At 43.8% G+C, this 19,896-nt stretch overlaps 1 non-coding gene across 1 annotated transcript; it reads left to right on the forward strand.

The window, feature by feature from the left end:
* The first annotated feature begins 14,765 nt into the window (after positions 1-14,765).
* Positions 14,766-14,848, forward strand: trnas-cga (transfer RNA serine (anticodon CGA)). The gene has a single exon. It is a non-coding gene; the product is annotated as a tRNA-Ser (tRNA).
* The last annotated feature ends 5,048 nt before the right edge of the window (positions 14,849-19,896 follow it).

Consider the following 19,896-nt stretch of genomic DNA (forward strand, 5'->3'; position numbering starts at 1 on the left):
CATCATCATCATCAAAGGCAGTCCCTCGGAATCGAGGAAGACTTGCTTCCACTCTTAGCATGAGTTGGTAGGTGGCTGTACATTCTAATACGAGAACCACAGTCTCTGTCACACGTGGGACAGACAGTGTTTGAAGTAAAGGCTGGGCGTGGAGTCTGGTTTGTTGCACGCCCTTTCCGCTGCCTGCGCTTGATGTCTGCATGCTCTCGGGGATGAGACTCGAGGCGCTCAGCGCCCTCCCGGATGCACTTGCTCCACTAAGGGCGGTCATGGTCCAGTGACTCCCAAGTGTCAGTGTGAATGTCCCACTTTATCAGGGACGCTTTGAGTGTATCTTTGTAACGTTTCCACTGCCCACCTTTAGCTCGTTGGCCGTAGACGAGTTGTGAGTAGAGCGCTTGCTTTGGGTGTCTTGTGTCTGGCATGCGAACTATGTGGCCTGCCCAACGGAGCTGATCATGTGTAGTCAGTGCTACAATGCTGGATATGTTGGCCTGGACGAGGATATTAAATTTGGTGCGTCTGTCCTCCCAGGGGATTTGTAGGATCTTTCGGACAAATCGTTGGTGGTATTTCTCCCGCGACTTGCGATGTCTACTTTACATGTTCCACATCTCTGAGCAGTACAGGAGGGCGGGTATTACTACGGCTGTCGACCATGAGCTTGGTGAAAGTATTGAAGTTATGTTCTTCAAACACACTTTTCCACAGGCGGCCGAAGGCTGCACTGGCGCACTGGAGACGATGTTGGATCTTGTCTTCAATGCCAGCTATTGTTGATAGGAGGCGCCCGAAATAATGAATTGGTCCACGTTGTCCAGGGCCGTACCATGGATGTTGATGACTGGGGGGCAGTGCTGTGCAGCGAGGACACGTTGGTGGAGGACCTTTGTCTAACTGATGTTTAGCGCAAGCGCCATGCTTTCATGTGCCTCAATAAATACCTCGACTGTGTCCTGGAGTTCAGCCTCTGTGTGAGCACAGACGCAGGCATCATCTGCGTACTGTAGCTCACGAAAGAGGTTGGGATGGTCTAGGACTTTGCCTAGGGATGGCGAAGGATGAACAGGTTTCCCCTGGTTCTGTAGTTTAGTTTCACTCCAGCGGGGAGCTTGTGGACTGTGAGGTGGAACATGGCAGCGAGGAAGAATGAGAAGAGGGTTGGAGCGTTTACACAGACAGCTTGACCCCCGGTCCGGAAGTGGATTGCGTCTGTGATGGATCCGTTGGTAAGGATCACGGCCTGCATGTCGTCGTTGAGCAGGCGGAGGATGGTGATGTACTTTTGGTGGCGTCCGAAACGGAGGAGGACGCTCCTTAGGCTCTCGTGGTTGAGAGTGGGAAAGGCATTTGTGAGGTCGAAGAAGGCCATGTTACCTGCATTTTTCTGCACCTGTCGTGCTGCAAAAAATCATGTCCGTTGTTTCCCGGAGGAGACGAAATCCGCTCTGCAACTCCGTGAGAAGCTTCTCGGCCACAGGGAGAAGTCAGTTGAGGAGGAGGCTAGCGACGACTTTCCCAGTGGCAGATAGGAGGGAGATTCCCCTTTAGTTGCTGCAGTCGGACGTATTGCCTTATTAAAGATGTTCATGATCACTGAATCACTAAGATCTCCCGGCATGCTTTCCTCCCTCCAGATGAGAGAAAGAAGGTCATGTATTCACGCCAGCAGTGCCTTACCGCCATACTTCAGTGCCTCAGCAATGATTCCGTCAGCCCCTGTAGCCTTATTATTTTTTAGCTTTCTTATGGCGTTTTCTACCTCGTGCAGTGTTGGGATCTCATTGAGGTGGTGGCGGGTAGCATTCTACGGAATGGAGTCAAGTACACTCATGTCAAGCATTGGATTACATCGGATACTCAGCACTGAAACAGGCCATTCGCCTCAGCCAGTCCTTTATGCTCCACTGGAGCCTCCGCTCAACATTCCTCAACAGCCTAATGCTCTATTCCCTTCTCTCTCATATGCCTGTCTAGCCCCTGCTTAAATACTTCCATACTATTCTCTTCAACCACTCCCTGTGGTACCGAGTTCCACAATCTCACCACTCTTTGGGTAAATAAGTTTCTTCTGAATTCCCTATTTTGATTTCATGGTGACTATCTTATATTGATAGCGTCTAGTTATTCTGTTCCCCACAAGTTGAAGCATTCTAACTGTATCCACTCCATCAAGATCTTTATTTCATTTTAAATGTCTGTATCATGTCACGCCTCAGCCTAACTTTTTCAGAGAAAAGAGACACTGCCTGTTCATCCTTTCCTGATTTGTATACGCTGGCTGTTCTAGTATCATCCTTGAAAATCTTCTCTGCATCCTCTGAAATGCCTCGATGTCCTTTTTATAATATGGCGACCAGAACTGTACGTAGTACTCTAAGCGTGATCTAATGAAGGTTAAATACAGGTTTAGCATAATGTCGCTACTTTTCAATTCTGTATGTCTAGAAATAAATCAGCGTGTTTGGTTTGCTTTTTATGACCTTGCTAACTTATGCCGTTATTTTTTAGAGTTTTTGTATTTTTACTGCGATATCCCTTTGTTCCTATACACTACCCAGACTGGCACCTTCCAATAATAAGTGACATCACGAAGTCTCCTACTTAAATGTAACACCTCACATTTATATGGTTTGAAATTCATTTGCCAATTATATGCCCATTCTGCAAGTTTATTAATGTCCTCTTATAAGTTGTAGCAGTGTTCCTCCGTATTGACTATCCCTCCTAATTTGGTGTCACTCGCACATTTAGAAATGTTGTTTTAGATTCCGAGTCTAAATCTTTAATATAAATTTTGAACAACAGTGGTCCCAGCACCGATCCTTTTGGAACGCCACGGCCCGCATTTTGCGGCTAAGAAAAGCTAACTTTTACAGCTACTCTTTGATTTCTGTCTTGAAGCCAGCTAGCTATCTATTCTGCTAGTTGTCACCTGACTCCGCATTCTCTGACCTGGCTTGAGGCTCTTCTTGTTCCGATGCAACAATCTATTTTTTTTATTGTATTCATTCAAGCACGTCGACATCGCTAGCAAGGGCCGGATTTGTTGCCCATCTCTATCTGCCCTTGTGAAATTGTTGGTGAATCACTTTACGCAACCGACTGGCTCGCCAGGCCATTTCAGACGTCAGTTAAGAGCCAATGACATTGCTGTGGGTTTGGAGTCCCATGTCGGTCCAGACCAGGAAGGACGGCATCATTCTTTCCCGAAAGGAGATAAGTGAACCAGATGAGGAGTTTTGTTACAATGGTCATCATTATTGATACTTTTAAAATTCCAGATATACTTAATTGAATTTAAATTTCCCCACTCTCGTGGTGGGCTATGATTTCTTCTCTCTGGATTATTAGTCCAGTGACATAACCATCATGCTACCATGATTGACCTCCATTTGTGTAATGCGCTCAAGGGGCTGAATGGCACCTCCTATTCCTTTGCAACAGGTTGAGGGAAGGAATGGTGTGCCCTGTTCCTACGCAACAGGATCGGGAGATTGATTAGCCTCCTCCTGTTCCTGTATAACAGGTTCTTGAGTCGCAAATGCCTCATTCTCAGTCTTTCGAATGGCTAAAGGTACTTCTACTCTTCTTATAGATAAGTCTCAAGGAGCTGAATGGCTTCCGCCAGTACTATGCCTCAGGCTCGAGGGGTTAATGGCATTCCCCTGTCCTTGTGCAACAGACTGGAGAGGCTCAATGGCATCCTCCTATTTCTGCTCAATAGCTTCGTTGGTTTGGCATTGCCTTCAGGTCAACCACGCGAAAGGTTCGAGCGACCGAATGGAGTTCGACATTTCTTGTAAAATAGGCGCACACAGCTGAATGGCTTCCTCCTGCCCTTTGCAATTGGTTTGAGGGGTTAAGTGACTCATTGGCCTCCACCTGTCCCTGGGTAACAGGCTCGATTGCTTGCATCTGTTACTGTGCAAAATATTCAGATGATATTTGGGAAGTACTGGAGCCACTTGTGCAACAGAAAGTGCAGGGACCACAGTTAGCCTTCTCTGAAGTATTGCTTTGATGCAAAGTTCACTGTGCGGCCCAGGCTCAAATCCTGACTCTGGTGGGAGTCGAACCGAAAAATTTTGAATGTTTAATATGCCAAGAATTAAAAATCTAACGTGCTATCCATTGCGCCACAGAGTCGCCAAATTGTGCATCAATACAAAAGTAAAATAGTATTGATGCGTAATCTGAACTAAAAAAATATATCTGGAACCACTCAGCAGATGAGGCAGATTCTGCGGAGAGAGAAACAGAGTGAACGTTTCAGGTCGATGAACGTTCATCTCCACTGGATCAATCTCCACCGTCTAAAACGGATGACCTGTCAGACACGAATCATTATGTTTGAAAGGGATGTTTTTTCATGGACTTGTAGAACCTTTCAGCACGGAAGGAGGCTACTTCGGCCCAGCGTGTCCGCACCGTCCGAAAATTGCTATCCCGCCTAATCCCACTTTCTAACTCTTCTTTTAACCATGTAACAATCTATTTTTTTACTTTATTCATTCAAGCATGTTGACATCGCTAGCAAGCGGTTAATGGCCTTCTCCTGTTCTTGTGTAACAGACTGGAGAGGCTCTATTGCCTCCGACTATTTCTGTGCAACAGGTTCGTTGGTTTGGCATTGCCTTCTCCTCATCTATGCAACAAATTTTCGCGACCGAATTTGTTGCAGTCATTCTCAGTATTGAATATCCAACTAATTTGGCGTCATCCACAATTGTGAAATTGTGTTTTTGATTCCCAGGTAGAAATCATTAATATAAATTGTAAACAACAGTGGTCCCAGCACCGATCCTTGTGAAACAGCACTACCCACCTTCTGCCACTCTAAAAAGCTAACTATTACACCTACTCTCTGCTTTCTGTCTTAAAGCCAGCTAGCTATGCATTTATCTAGTTGTCTCCAGACTCCACATTCTCTGACCTGGCTTGCGGTTCTTCTTTTTCCTGTGCAATAATCTAGAGATCCTATTGTTTCTTTTATTCATTCTAGTATGTGGACAATGCTAGCCAGGGGAGCCTTTGTTGCACTTCCCTAATTGCCCTTATGAAGGTGATGGTTCGCCACCTTATGCAAATGAGTTTCTCGCTAGGCCTTTTCAGAGGGCCGTAAAGAGCCAACCACTTTGCTCTGGATCTGGAGCCTCATTTGGGCCCAGATCAGTAAGGACTGCAGATTTCCTTCACGAAAGGAGATTATTGAACGATTTGGGTGTGTTGTGTCAATGGTCAAAATTATTCATACTTTTAAAATTCTAGATGTATTTAATTGAATTTAAATTGTCCTACTCTCTTGGTGGACTGTGATTTTCTCTCACTGGATTACTAGTCCAGTGCCAGAGGCCTCCGGCTGTGTAATGTGCTAGAAGGGCTGAATGACTCAGGCTGTTCCTGTGCAATAGTTTGAGGGAAGGAATGTCATCCCCCGCGTCCTATGTAACAGGTTATATGGGTTAATTTGTCTCCACCTGTTCCTGTATAACAGGTCGGTGTGTCTGAAATGCCTCGTCCTAATCCTATGCAAAATCTTCTATTCAGGGGAAAGTGGATTGGCGGTGGGGAGGACGGTCGCAATGCAGAGAAATCTAGAATGCTAAAGAGAAATGAAAATGAAGCAATGCCGGAAAGTGATTGTTGTAATGTAACCACATTATGTCAAGAAGGGACAGAGTATACAAACAAAAGAGTGCACTAAAAAATAGGATGCTGATAAAAAAAAATGATAAGATACATCGAGCTATAGTGCAAAAAATGTTTATGATCTCTCATAATGTTAAAAAGACAAATCCAAAAGCATTGTATCTGAATGGACTAAGCATCTGTAATAAGGTGGAAGAATTCGCAGCGCAAATAGATGTAAACAGATACAATATCGTTGCAATTACAGGTATATGGTTGCACGGTGACCAGGGTTGGGAACTGAATATCAAATGATATTCGGTATTTAGGAAGGACAGGCAAAAAGGAAGAGCGGATTGTGTTGCGTTGTTGGTAAAGGATGATGCAATAATGAGAAAGGTATTCGGCTCAGAAAGACAAGATGTAGATTCAGTTGGATGGCGCCAAGGATAACAATGGACCAGAAAAGATTGGTGTGAGTTGTCCATAGGTCTCCAAACAGTTGTGGTAGTGTAGAGGATAACATTAACAGGAAATTAGAGCTGCATGTAACAAGGGTAGTACCATCATCGAAGGTGACTTTAAACTACATATAAATTAAAGTAATAATAACGTGGCCGATGAATTCCTGGCGTTTGTACCAGTTGTTTTTTTAGCCCAGTATTTTACGGAGCCTACTAGGGAACAGAATATCCTAGATTGGATCTTGTCTAATGAGAAGGGGTTAATTAAAAGTCAATTTGTCTGGGGTCCTTTCGGGAAGAGTGGAAATAATTCGAATAAACTCGTTATTAAGATGGAAAGTGAAGTAGTCCAATCCGAAACTATGGTCCTAAATCTAAGCAAAAGAAACTACGAATGCATGGGGAATGAATTGCATGGGGTATGATGGATTGGGAAGAGTCAATAAACGTCATGTTGGTGAATGGGCAAGGACTAACATTTCAGGAACGAATGTATCAATTGTGGCAGTTATACTTTCCTTTCTGGTGTAAAAAAAAGGATGCTGTCACAACGATGGTTGACAAAATAAATTAACGATAGTATTTAATTCAAAGAAGAGTTGTACAAAGTTGCCAGAAAAAATACAAGCCTGAGGAAGGGTAACAATTTAATATTCAGCAAAAATATGACAAGAGATTGATTGAGAGGCGAGAAATAGAGTATATGAGTGAACTTGCAAGGTTCATAAAAACCCGCTGCATTAGATTCTACAAGTTCGAAAAAGGAAAAGATTAGTGAAGACAAATGTAGGCCCTTTAGAGACAGAAACGGGGGAATTTATAACGTGGAACAAGGAAATGGCAGGACAATTCAATAAATACTTCGGTTCTGTCTTCACGGAGGACATAAATAACATCCCAAAAATGCTTGTGAAGCAAAGATCTAGTGAGCAAGAGGAATTAACGGACATGATTATTTGTAAGAAAATAGTGCTGAGGAAACTAATGGGAATGTAGGCCGATAAATCCCCAGGGCCTGATGATCTGCATCCCAGAGTAATAAAAGAGGTTGCAATAGAAATAGTGCATGCATTGGTTGACAACTTCCAAACATCTATAGATTATGAAACAGTTCCTGCAGTTTGCACGGTGGCAAATGTAACCCCACTGTTTAAAAATGGAGGGAGAGAGAAAACAAGGAACTACAGACCGGTTAGCCGAACACCAGTTGTCGGGAAAATGCGAGAATCTATAGTAAAGGATAATATAACGGAACACTTAGATAATACCAAAGGGATTAGACAAAGTCAACATGAATTCATGAAAATAAAATCAGGTTTGACAAACCTACTCGAGTTTTTGAGGATGTAACTGATAGAAAACTTAAGGGCGAACCAGTGGATATAGTGTATTTGGATTTTCCAATGGCCTCTGATAAAGTCCCACGTAAGATGTAGTGTGCAAAATTAAAACATATATGATTGGGGGTAATATACTAGCATGCATTGAAAATTGGTTAATGGACAGGAAACAGGATCGATTAGCAGAGGGAGCTGGTGTCCTTGTAAAATAGTCTATTAAAAGCATACATACAGGTGCAGCAAGCAGTGAGGAAGGCAGATGGTATGTTGGCCTTCATTCCAAGTGGATGTGAGTAAATGAGTAAAGATGTGTTACCACAGTTCTACAGGGACTTGGTGAAACCGCACCTGGAGTATTGTATGCAGTGTTGCTTTTGTTACCCAAGAAAGTATATACTTGCCACAGAGGGAGTGCAGCGAAGGTTCACCAGATGGATTATTGGGATGGCAGGACTGTCGTATGAGCAGAGATTGGGTCGACTAGGCCTGTATTCTGTAGAGTTTCGAAGAATGAGAGAGGATCTCATTGAAACGTATACCATTCTGAAAGGGTTGAATAGACTGGATGCGGGGAAGATGATTCACCTGATTGGGAAGGTTATAACAATGGATCACAGTCTCAGGATACGGGGTAGGAAATTTAGGAAGGAGAAGGTGAGATTTGTTTTTCAATCAGAGAGTGGTGCAGCTATGGAATTCTCTTCCACAGAAGGCTGTGAATGGCGAGTTACTGAATTTATTTAAGATGGAGATAGATTTCTAGACACAAAATACATCAAGTGATAAGGGGGGAAAGCGTGACTATGGTGTTGAGGTAGAGGATTAGGAATGATCAAATAAAATGGCGGTGCAGACTCGAAGGGCCGAATGACTGCTACTGCTCCCGTTTTCTATGTTTCTATGTTCTAGGATCTAAATGGACTTATACTCTTCTTGTAGAGCAAGCTCAAGGTACTGATCGGCTTCTACCTCTCCTCAGGCTCAGATTTGAGAAGTTAATGGCCTCCTCCTTTCCCTGTGCAACAGTGCAGTGCGGCTGAATAGCCTCCAGCTAATTCTGTGCAACAGGAAAGTGTGCCTCCTCGTCATCTATGCAGCAGGTACGAGCGGCCGAAGGCGTTCTACTATTCTTGTATTAAAAAGCCCAAAGATCTGAATTACTTCCTCTTGTCCTTTGCAACTGGCTCGAGGGGCTAATGGAATCCTGCTATCCTTCTGTAACAGGTTCGATGGCTTGCTCTTGTTGCTGTGTAATAGACTCAGGTTCTAAGAGAACTCAATGGAAAAGTGGATAGGATTGGAGCCACTTGTGTAGCAGGAATTGCAGGGAACGCAGTTTCCCTTCTCTGAAGTATTGATTTGCTGCAAAATGCACTGAGCTGCCGAAGAAACACCAGATCATGACCTAAATTCCGACTAAAATCCGACATATCCAGACTAATGCCACTTTCCAGCTCGTGGTCCATAGACTTTTAGGTTACTGGAATTGAAGTGCATATTCAGGACTTTTAAAAGTGGTGAGGACTTCTGCCTCTAAATCACTTTCAGGAGTGGGTTCCAGACTCTCACCACACCTGGGTGAAAACAGTGTCCGTCAAATTACGGAAAAACTCCTACCAATTACTTTAAATCTATGACTCCTGGTTGTTGGCCACTCTGCTAAGGGAAATAGATCCTTTCTACGCACTCGATCTAGGCCACTCATAATTTTATTCACTTCAATACGGACCCCCTTAGCCTCCTCTGTTCCAAAGAAAACAAACCCAGCCGATGCAATATTTACTCAGAGCTAAATTCACCATCCGCCTAAATCTAACCTGTATGCTCACGAGTGCTGTCTGATCAAGCCTGTAAGGCGGTGACCAGAGAAGCATGCAATAATCTAGCGGTGGCCCAACTAGAGTTTTACATATTTGAAGCATAACTTCCCCGATCTTATATTCTATGGCTCATCTAATGAAGACAAGTATTCCGTGTTGCTTCTCAACATAGAAACATCGAAAAGAGATTCAGCAGTACGCAATTCGACACTTCGAGCCTGCACCACCACTCAATAAGATCATGGCTGATCATTCCCTCAGTGCTGCTTTCCTGTTTCCTCCCTACATCTTCATCCTTTTAGCCATAAGGGCCACAATAACTCCCTGTTGAATATATCCAATGAACTGGCATCAACAACTCTTTGCGGGAGGGAATTCCACAGGTTGTCAACTCTCTGAGTGAAGAAGTTTCTCCTCATCTTCGTTCTAAATGGCCTACCCCTTATCCTAAGACGGTGTCCCCTGGTTCTGGAATATCCCAACATTTTAAATATTCTTCCCGCATCTAACCTGTCCAGTCCCGTCGGAGTCTTACATGTTTCTACGCGATACCCTCTCATCCTTCTAAACTCCAGTGTATAAAGGCCCAGTTGATCCAGTCTCTTTTCATATGTCAGTCTAGCCTTCCCTGGAATCAGTCTGGTGAAACTTCGCTGCATTCCATCAATAGCAAGAACTTCCTTCCTCAGATTAGGAGACCAAAACTGAACACAATATTCCAGGTGATGTCTCACCAATGCCCTTTACATCTGCAGTAATACGACCCTGCTCCTATACTCAAATCCCCGAGCGATGAAGGCCAACATACCATTTGCCTTCTTCACAGCCTGCTGTACCTGCATGCCAACTTTCAATGACTGATGAATCATGACATCCAGATCTCGTTACACCTCACCTTTTCCGAATCTGCCGCCATGCAGATAACATTCTGCCTTCGTTGTTTTGCCATCAAAGTGGATAACCGCACATTTATCAACATTATACTGCATCTGCCATGTATTTCCCCACTCACCCAACCTGTCCAAGTCAAGCTGCAGCCTCTTAGCGTCCTCCTCAGGGCTCACACCGCCAGCTAATTTAGTTTCATCTGCAAACCTGGAGATATTACACTCAATTCCTTCATCTGAATCATTAATGTATTCTGTGAAGAGCTGGAGTCCCAGCACTGAGCCCTGAGGCATTCCACTAATCACTGCCGGCCATTCTGAAAAGGACCCGTTTATCTCCACTCTCTGCTTCCTGTCTGCCAAACAGTTCTCGACACTTCGGTTCTGTCTTCACAAAGGAAGATACAGATCACCTTCCGAATGTACTAGGGGACAGTGGGTCTAGTGAGAATGAGGAACTGAAAGATATCCTTATTAGGTGGGAAATTGTGTTAGGGAAGTTGTTGGGATTAAAGGCCGATAATTCCCCGAGTCTTGATAGTCTGCATGTCAGAGTACTTAAGGAAGTCTTCCGAGAAATAGTAGATGCATTTGTGATCATTTTCCAACAATCTATCGACTCTGGATCAATTCCTATTGACTGGAGGGTAGCTAATGTAACGCCACTTTTTAAAAATGGAGGGAGAGACAAAGCGGTAATTATAGACTGGTTAGCGTGACATCCGTAATGGGGAAAATGTTGGAATCAATCATTAAGGAGCCCATTTGGAAAGCAATGACAGGATCGGACCGAGTCAGCATTGATTTATGAAAGGGAAATCGTGCTTGACGAATCTTCTGGAATTTTTTGAGGATGTAACTAGTAGAGTGCACAAGGAGAACCAGTGGATGTGGTGTTTTTGGCCTTTCAAAAGGCATTTGACGAGGTCCCGCACAAGAGATTGTTATACAAAATCAAAGCGCATGGTATTGGTGGTAATGTACTGACATGGATAGAGATCTGGTTGGCAGACAGGAAGCAGAGAGTCTGGTTAAACGGGTCCTTTTCAGAATGGCAGGCAGTGACTAGTGGAGTGCCGCAGGGCTCAGTGCTGGGACCCCAGCTCTTTACAATATACATTAACGATAAAGGGGTAGAGTGTAATATCTCCAAGTTTGTGGATGACACTAAACTGGGTGGCGGTGTGAGCTGTGAGGAAGACGCAAAGGGGTTGCACGGTGATGTGGACAGATTAGGTGAGTGGGCAAATACATGGCAGATGCAGTATAATCTGGATAAATGTGAGGTTATCCATTTTGGGGGCAAAAACACGAAGGCAGAATATTATCTGAATGGAGGCAGACTAGAAAAAGGGGAGTTGCAGCGAGACCTGGGTGTCATGGTTCATCAGTCACTGAAAGTGGGCGAGCAGGTACAGCGATTGGTAAAGAAGGCAAATGGTATGTTGGCCTTTGTAGCTAGGGGATTTGAATATAGGAGCAGGGAGGTCTTATTGCAGTTGTACAGGGTCTTAATGAGGCCTCACCTGGAATATTGTGTTCAGTTTTGGTCTCCGAATGTGAGGAAGGACGTTCTTGCTATTGAGGGAGTGCAGCGAAGGTTCACCAGACTGATTCCAGGGATGGCTGAGCTGTCATATGTGGAGAGACTGGATCAACTAGGCCTTTATTCACTGGAGTTTAGAAGGATGAGAGGGGATCTCATAGAAACATATAAGATTCTGACGGGACTGGACAGGTTAGATGCGGGAAGACTGTTCTCGATATTGGGGAAGTCCAGAACCAGGGGAAATAGTCTTAGGATAAGGGGTAGGCCATGTACGACTGAGATGAGGAGAAACTTCTTCACTCAGAGAGTTGTTGACCTGTGGAATTCCCTGCCGCAGAGAGTTGTTGATGCCAGTTCATTGGATATATTCAAGAGGGAATTAGATATGGCCCTTACGGTTAAGGAGATGAAGGGATATGGAGAGGCACCAGGACAGCGGTACTGAAGGAATGGTCAGCCATGATCTGATTGAATGTCGGTGCAGGCTCGAATGGCCGAATGGCCTACTCCTGCACCTATTTTCTTTGTTTCTCTGTTTCTATCCACGTAAGTATATTACCCCCAATACCATGTGCTTTGATGTTGCACACAAATCTCTTATATTGGGACCTTATCTAAAGCCTTTTGAAAGTTCAGATACGTCACATCCATTGGTTATCCCTTGTCCACTCTGCAAGTTATATATTCAGAAAATTCTGGAAGATTCGTCAAGCTTGATTTTCCCTTCATAAATCCATGCTGACTTGGACCGACCCTGTCACTGCTTTCCAACATTTTCCTCACGACTGATGTCAGGCTAACCCATCTATAATTACCCATTTTCTCTCTCCCTCCTTTTTTAAAAAGTGGTGTTACATTACCAACCCTCCAGTCCATGGGACCTGATCCAGAGTCGATAGACTGTTGGAAAATGATCATGAATGCATCCAGTAATTCTCGGGACACTTCCTTAAGAACTCTGGGATGCAGACTTTCAGGCCCCGGGGATTTAGCGGCCTTCATCCCATCAATTTCCCCAACACAATTTCCCATCTAATCAGCATATCCTTCAGTTCCTCCTTCGCACTAGACCCTCGGTCTCCTAGTATATCCATAAGGTTATTTGTGTCTTCCATTGTGAAGACAGAACCAAAGTATTTGTTCAATTATTCTGCCTTTTCTTTGTTGTCCATTATAAATTCACCTGAATCCGACTGAAAGGGACCTACGTTTGTCTTCACTAATCTTTTTCTCTTCACATATATATAAAAGCTTTGGCAATCATTTTCTATGCGTCTGGCACGCTTTGTCTCATACTCTTTTTTCCCCCTCTTAACGAAACCCTTAGTCCTCCTTGGCTGAATTCTAAATTTCTCCCAGTCCTCAGGTTTCCTGATTTTTCTAGCCAATTGATATAACTGTTCCTTTGAATTTAACATTATCCTTAATTTCCCTTGTTAGCAACGGTTGAGCCATCTTCCCCGTTGTATTTTTACTCCAGACAGGGATGTACAATTGTTGAAGTTCATCCATGTGGTCTTTAAATGTTTGGCATTGCCTATCCACCGTCAACCTTTTAAGTATCATTTGCCAGTCTATTCTAGCCAATTCACGCCTCATACCATCGAAATTACCTTTCCTAAAGTTCAGGTCCCTAGTTTCTGAATTAACTGTGTCACTCTCCATCTTATAAAGAATTCTACCATATTATGGTCACTCTTCCCCAAGGGGCCTCACACAACAAGATTGCCAATTAGTCCCTTCTCATTACACATCACCTAGTCTACGATGGCCAGCTCTCTCGGTGGTTCCTCGGCATATTGGTCTGGAAAACTATCCCTAATATACTCCAGGAAATCGTACTCCACCGCATTGCTACCATTTTGGTCAGCCCAATCAATATATAGATTAAAGTTGCGCATGGTAACTGCTGTACCTTTATTGCACACATCCCTTATTTCTTGTTTGATGCTGTCCCCAACCTCACTACTACCGTTTGGAGGTCTGTACACAATTCCCACCAGCGTTTTCTGCCATTTGCTATTCTGCAGCTCCCCCCATACCGCTTCCAAATCATTCAAGCTAATGTACCTCATTATCATTGCATTAATTTCTTCTTTAACCAGCAACGCCACCATTATCTTCCTGCTCTGCTACCGTCAAGGATTCTGTGGACATGCACTCCAAGGTCATTTGCACCTCTACACTTATCAGTGGCCTAACATTTAATGTTTATTCGCTTTCCCTATAAGCACTCCCCAAATGCATTATCTAACACTTCTCCGGGTTGAATTCCATTAAACCCCTGACCAGTTCTTTGATATCTACCTGCAATGTACAGCTTTCTTCCTCATTATCAAGCATACCTGGTTGGCCAATCTTTTCGTCACCTGCGCTAATTTGTATTTAGTGGCTCGGTGTCAAATTTGTATCGCATCATACTCTTGTGAAGCGCCTTGGACGTTTCGCTAATTTCAAGGTGCTAATGATATATAAGTTGTTGTTGTTGTTTAAAATGTGTGTTACATAACGTTATATGGAGATTGCATCACAGAAAGAGACAATTGTACCTAACTGGTATTGCTAGAGTTAATGCTGCACACTACCCTACTTCACTTGATCCTCTCAGCATATTGTTCTATTGCTTTCTCAGTCATGTGCTGAGGTAATCCCTTTAAAATGAATCTGTGCTATTCGCCTCAACTACTGCTCGTGTAGCATCTTCCACATTCTAACCACTCTTTGGTAAATAAGTTGCTCTTGAATTGTCTACTGAATTTATCAGTGACCTCCCGTTCTGAACTCCTCCACAATAGGAAACATTTTGTCCCCATCAACTCGATCAAGTACCTTCATAATGTTAAAAAATATATCTCACTTGTTTTTCGAGAAAGAAGCTCCCCAGACTGTTCAGTTTTTCCCGAAATGTAAATTCTTTCAGTTCTGACCGAGATTTTACCTTCTTTGCTGCGAGATTCTGTGATTCGATGATTGAATTTTCACATCGTCTGGGAGATCCAATCGGGCAAGCATGCAGGCGGTCTCTCTGATAAATTGCACCGACGATTCGACTATTAAAGCAGCTCTACTGTGTAGCTGCGATGGCCGAGTGGTTAAGGCGTTGGACTCGAAATCCAATGGGGGTTTCCCTGCGCAGGTTCAAGCCCTGCTCGCAGCGATTCAATAGTTGCTCTTATTTTATCGACTCACGGGGATCTCATTGGAATCTGATCACAAATCCCTCCACTGCCCTTTATTACACGGATTGACGCGAAGCTGTAGTTCGAACTAGAAACTTTAATAGTTTATCGGTATTAATTGTTGGTTAGTTGGACACTATCTGCAAAAATCAGTGAACAATATATTAAGCATTAAAAAATGCCTATTAATAAAGATCAGTGCATTGTTTGGGAGGAACTCACATTTAGTTAATGAGTGCGAACGAGGTTTGGTTTTATAAAGATGAACAAGTTTTGCAAAGTGACCACGGCAGCGTTTGACATTGCAATTTTCTGATAACATCAGCGTTTGCATCAAAGTAGATGCCTTATCCAGTAAGCGACGTGGCTCCTGCAGTTTGCAGCAGACTAATGTACAGCAAAATTCTAAAGGGTCAAAGTGTAATAAAAAGGCAAGCATGAAATCTCTATGCCGCAATGCAAGGAGTATTCGGAACCCAGGAGAGCGCTCTGAGCTAGTTAGAGTGGATGAGAGCTCAAATCACAGGACCACAAGAAAAAATGCAAAAGGCAGGAGGCAACAGAGCAGAGTAACACTGGGGTAAGTGTAAATGACAAGGTGATAGGAAGGGACAACATGTATGAATATAAAGGGGCTGCAGGAGGGGGCAAAACGAAAAATCATAGGTAATAAATAGTATTAAAACACTCTACCTAACTGCACGCAGCATTCGAAATAAAGTAAATGCGTTGACGGCACAAATCATCATAAATGGATATGATTTGGTGGCCAGTACAGAAACGTTGCAGGTTGGCCAGGACAGGGAATTAAACATACAGCGGTATCTGACAATTCGGAAAGATAGACAAGAAGGGAAAGGAGGTGGGGTAGCTCTGTTAATAAAGGATGATATCAGGGCAGTTGTGAGAGACGATATTGGCTCTATTGAACAAAATGTTGAATCATTGTGGGTGGAGATTAGAGATAGTAAGGGGAAAAAGTCACTGGTGGGCGTAGTTTATAAGCCCCCAAATAATAGCTTCACGGTGGGGCGGGCAATAATCAAGGGAATAATAGAGGCACGTGAAAAAGGAACGGCAGTAATCATGGGGGATTTTAACCGACATGTCGATTGGTCAAATCAAATCGCACTGGGTAGCCTTGAGGAGGAATTCATAGAATGCATACGGGATTGTTTCTTAGAACAGTATATTACAGAGCATAAAAGGGAGCAAGCTATCTTAGATCTGGTCCTGTGTAATGAGACAGGAATAATAAACGATCTCCCAGTAAAAGATCCTCTCAGAATGAGTGATCACAGTATGGTTGAATTTGTAATACAGTTTGAGGGTGAGGAAGTAGTATCTCAAACGAGCATACTATGCTGAACCAAAGGTGACTATAGTGGGATGAGGGCAGAGTTGGCTAAAGTAGACTGGAATCACAGACTCAACGGTGGCACAATTGAGGAACGGTGGAGGACTTTTATGGAGCTCTTTCATAGTGCTCAACAAAAATATATTCCAGTGAAAAAGAAGGGCGGTAAGAGAAGGGATAACCAGCCGTGGATAACCAAGTAAATAACGGAGAGTATCAAAGTAAAAACCAATGCGTATAAGATGGCCAAGGTTAGTGGGAAACGAGCAGATTGGGAACATTTTAAACGACAGCAAAGAATGACGAAGAAAGCAATAAAGAAAAGAAAGATAGATTACGAAGGTAAACTTGCACAAAACATTAAAATAGTTAGTAAAAGCTTTTACCGATATATAAAACGGAAAAGAGTGACTAAAGTAAATGTTGGTCCCTTAGAAGATGAGAAGGGGCATTTAATAATGGGAAATGTGGAAATGGCTGAGACCTCAAACAATTATTTTGCTTCCGTCTTCACAGTGGAACACACAAAAACCATGCCACAAATTGCTGGTCACGGGATTGTGGGAATAAAGGACCTTGAGATAATCACTGTCACTAGGGGGGTAGTGCTGGATAAGCTAATAGAACTCAAGGTAGACCATTCCCCTCGTCCTGATGAAATGCATCCCAGGGTATTAAAAGAGATGGCGGACGTTATCGCAGATGCATTCGTTATAATCTACCAAAATTCTCTGGACTCTAGGGAGGTACCAGCGAATTAAAAAGCAGCAAATGTAACGCCACTGTTTAAAAAAGGGGGCAGACAAAAGGCAGGTAAATATAGGCCGGTTAGTTTAACATTTATAATGGGGAAAATGATTGAAGCTATCATTAAGGAAGAAATAGCGGGACATCTAGCTAGGAATAGTACAATCAAGCAGACGCCACATGGATTCAGGAAGGGGAGAGCATGTTTAAATAATTTACTGGAATTCTTTGAGGATATCAGGAGCATGGTGCATAGAGGTATACCGATGGATGTGGTGTATTTAGATTTCCAAACGGCTTTCGATATGGTGCCACACAAAAGGTTACTGCAGAAGATAAAGGTACGCGGAGTCATAGGAAATGTATTAGCATGGATAGAGAATAGGCTAGCTAACAGAAAGCAGAGATATGGGATAAATGGGTCCTTTTCGGGTTGGAAATCGGTGGTTAGTGGTGTGCCACAGGGATCGGTGCTGGGACCACAACTGTTTACAATATACATCGATGAACTGGAAGAGTGGACAGAGTGTCGTGTAACACCATTTGCAGATGACACAAAGATTAGTGGGAAAGCGGCTTGTGTAGAGGACACAGAGAGGCTGCAAAGAGATTTAGATAGGTTGAGCGAATGTGCTAAGATTTAGCAGATGGAATACAATCTCGGAAAATGTGAGGTCATCCACCTTGGGGAAAAAAACAGTAAAAAGGAATATTATTTGAATGGGGAGAAATTACAACATGCTGAGGTGCAGAGAGACCTGGGGGTACTTATGCATGAATCCCAAAATGTTAGTTTGCAGTTGCAGCAAGTAATTAGGAAGGCGAATGGAATGTTGGCTTTCATTGCGAGAGGGATGGAGTACTAAAGAAGGGAGGTTCTGCTGCAACTGTATAGGGCATTGTTGAGGACGCACCTGGAGTACTGCATGCAATTTTGATCTCCTTTCTTTAGGAAGGATATACTAGCTTTGAAGAGGGTACAGAGACGATTCACTAGGCTGATTCCGGAGATGAGGGGGTTACCTTATTATGATAGATTGAGTAGACTGGGTCTTTAATCGTTGGAGTTCAGAAGGATGAGGGGTGATCTGAAAGAAACATTTAAAATAATGAAAGGAATAGACAAGATAGAGGCAGATAGGTTGTTTCCACTGGTCGGGGTGACTAGACCTAGGGGGCACAGCCTCAAAATACGGGGGAGCCAATTTTAAACTGAGTTGAGAAGGAATTTCTTCTCCCAGAGAGTTGTGAATCTGTGGAATTCTCTGCCAAGGAGGGAGTTGAGGCTAGCTCAGTGAATGTATTCAAATCACAGATAGATACATGTTTAACCAATAAGAGAATTAAGGGTTACGGGGAGCGGGCGGGTCAGTGGAGCTGAGTCCACGGCCAGATCAGCCATGATCTTGTTGAATGGCGGATCAGGTTCGAGGGGTTAGATGGCCTACTCCTGTTCCTAATTCTTATGTTCTTATAATGAGGGATTATGCAGTGGAATTGTATTTAGATCAGTTCCATACTTTGCATTACAAGCCAATCAGCGGCAGTGAGCCTTTCACTGATTGAAATACGAGAAGTCACAAATCCCCGGAGGATATGGAATTGTTCATTTAATGCTGGAAACACTCCGCAGGGCCACCAGCTCATGGCAGAACTAATGTTTTGCAGCATTGCTTCAATGTATTACAGGTTTGGTGTGAGTTTCGTCCCTGAATGTTTAAGCTGCTCTAAAATACTTGCAGCCCAACCGCACCACCAAAAGTAAAATAAATGGCCCGTAATGTGTTCGAACTCGCCAATTTGGCGTTAGTAACACCAAGCGCTAAACAAGTGAGGCAACCGGACTTCATGCTATGTACTTTCTTATGGCACTTTTACATTAAAATGATAGCATTCCTATAGCGACTTTCACCTCAGCACTTCCCAAAGCGGTTCAGAGCAAATTAATTACTTTTAAAATGTGATCACTTTGTAGTGTAGGAAATGCAAAAATGTACAGCATGGAAGGAGGCCATTTCAGCCAATAGTGCCCGAGGAGGCCGATCAAGAAATTTCCAGCCTAATTCCCACTTCCCAGCTCTAAGTCCGTCCTATGGGTTACATTAATTTAATTGGCATTCAATTATTTTTAAAATGTGTGAGGGTTTCCGCCGCATTGAGGCATTGAGTTCCCGACCACCATGACGCCCTGGGTAAAGACATTTATCCTCACAGCTCGTCTAACTCTCCCTCTAATTCATCATACTACGCAGTCCCTCGGAATCGAGGAAGACTTGCTTCCACTCTTAGCATGTGTTCTTAGATAGCTGTACAGTTCAATACGGGAACCACAGTCTCTGTCACAGGTCAGACAGACCGTCGTTGAGGGAAAGGATGGGCAGGGAGCCTGGTTTGCCGCAGCTCCTTCCGCTGCCTGCACCTGATTTCTGCATGTTCTGGGCGACGATACTCGAGGAGCTCAGCACATTCCCGCATGCACTTCCTCCACTTAGGGAGATCTATGGCCAAGGACTCCCAGGTCACAGTGGGGATGTCACACTTTATCAGGGAGGCTTTGAGGGTGTCTTTGTAACGTTTCCTCTGTCCGCCTTTGGCTCCTTTTCCGATGACGAGTTCCGAGAAGAGCGCTTGCTCTGGCAGTCTCGTATGTGTCATATGCCCTGCCCACCGGAGCTGATCAAGTGTGGTAAGTAGTGCAATCCTGGGGATGATGTCCTGAACCAGGACGCGAAAGTTTGCGCGTCTGTCCTGCCAGTGGATTTGCAGGATCTTGAGGAGACATCGCTGGTGGCATTTCTCCAGCGACTTGAGGTGTTTATTGTACATAGTCCACGTCCCTGAGCCATACAGGATGGCGGGTATTACTACAGCCTTGTAGACCATGAGCTTGGTGAAAGTTTTGAGGGACTCACACCCTTCCCC

This window comes from Pristiophorus japonicus, unplaced genomic scaffold (genome assembly GCF_044704955.1).
Source record: "Pristiophorus japonicus isolate sPriJap1 unplaced genomic scaffold, sPriJap1.hap1 HAP1_SCAFFOLD_82, whole genome shotgun sequence".
NCBI classification, from domain to species: Eukaryota; Metazoa; Chordata; class Chondrichthyes; family Pristiophoridae; genus Pristiophorus; species Pristiophorus japonicus.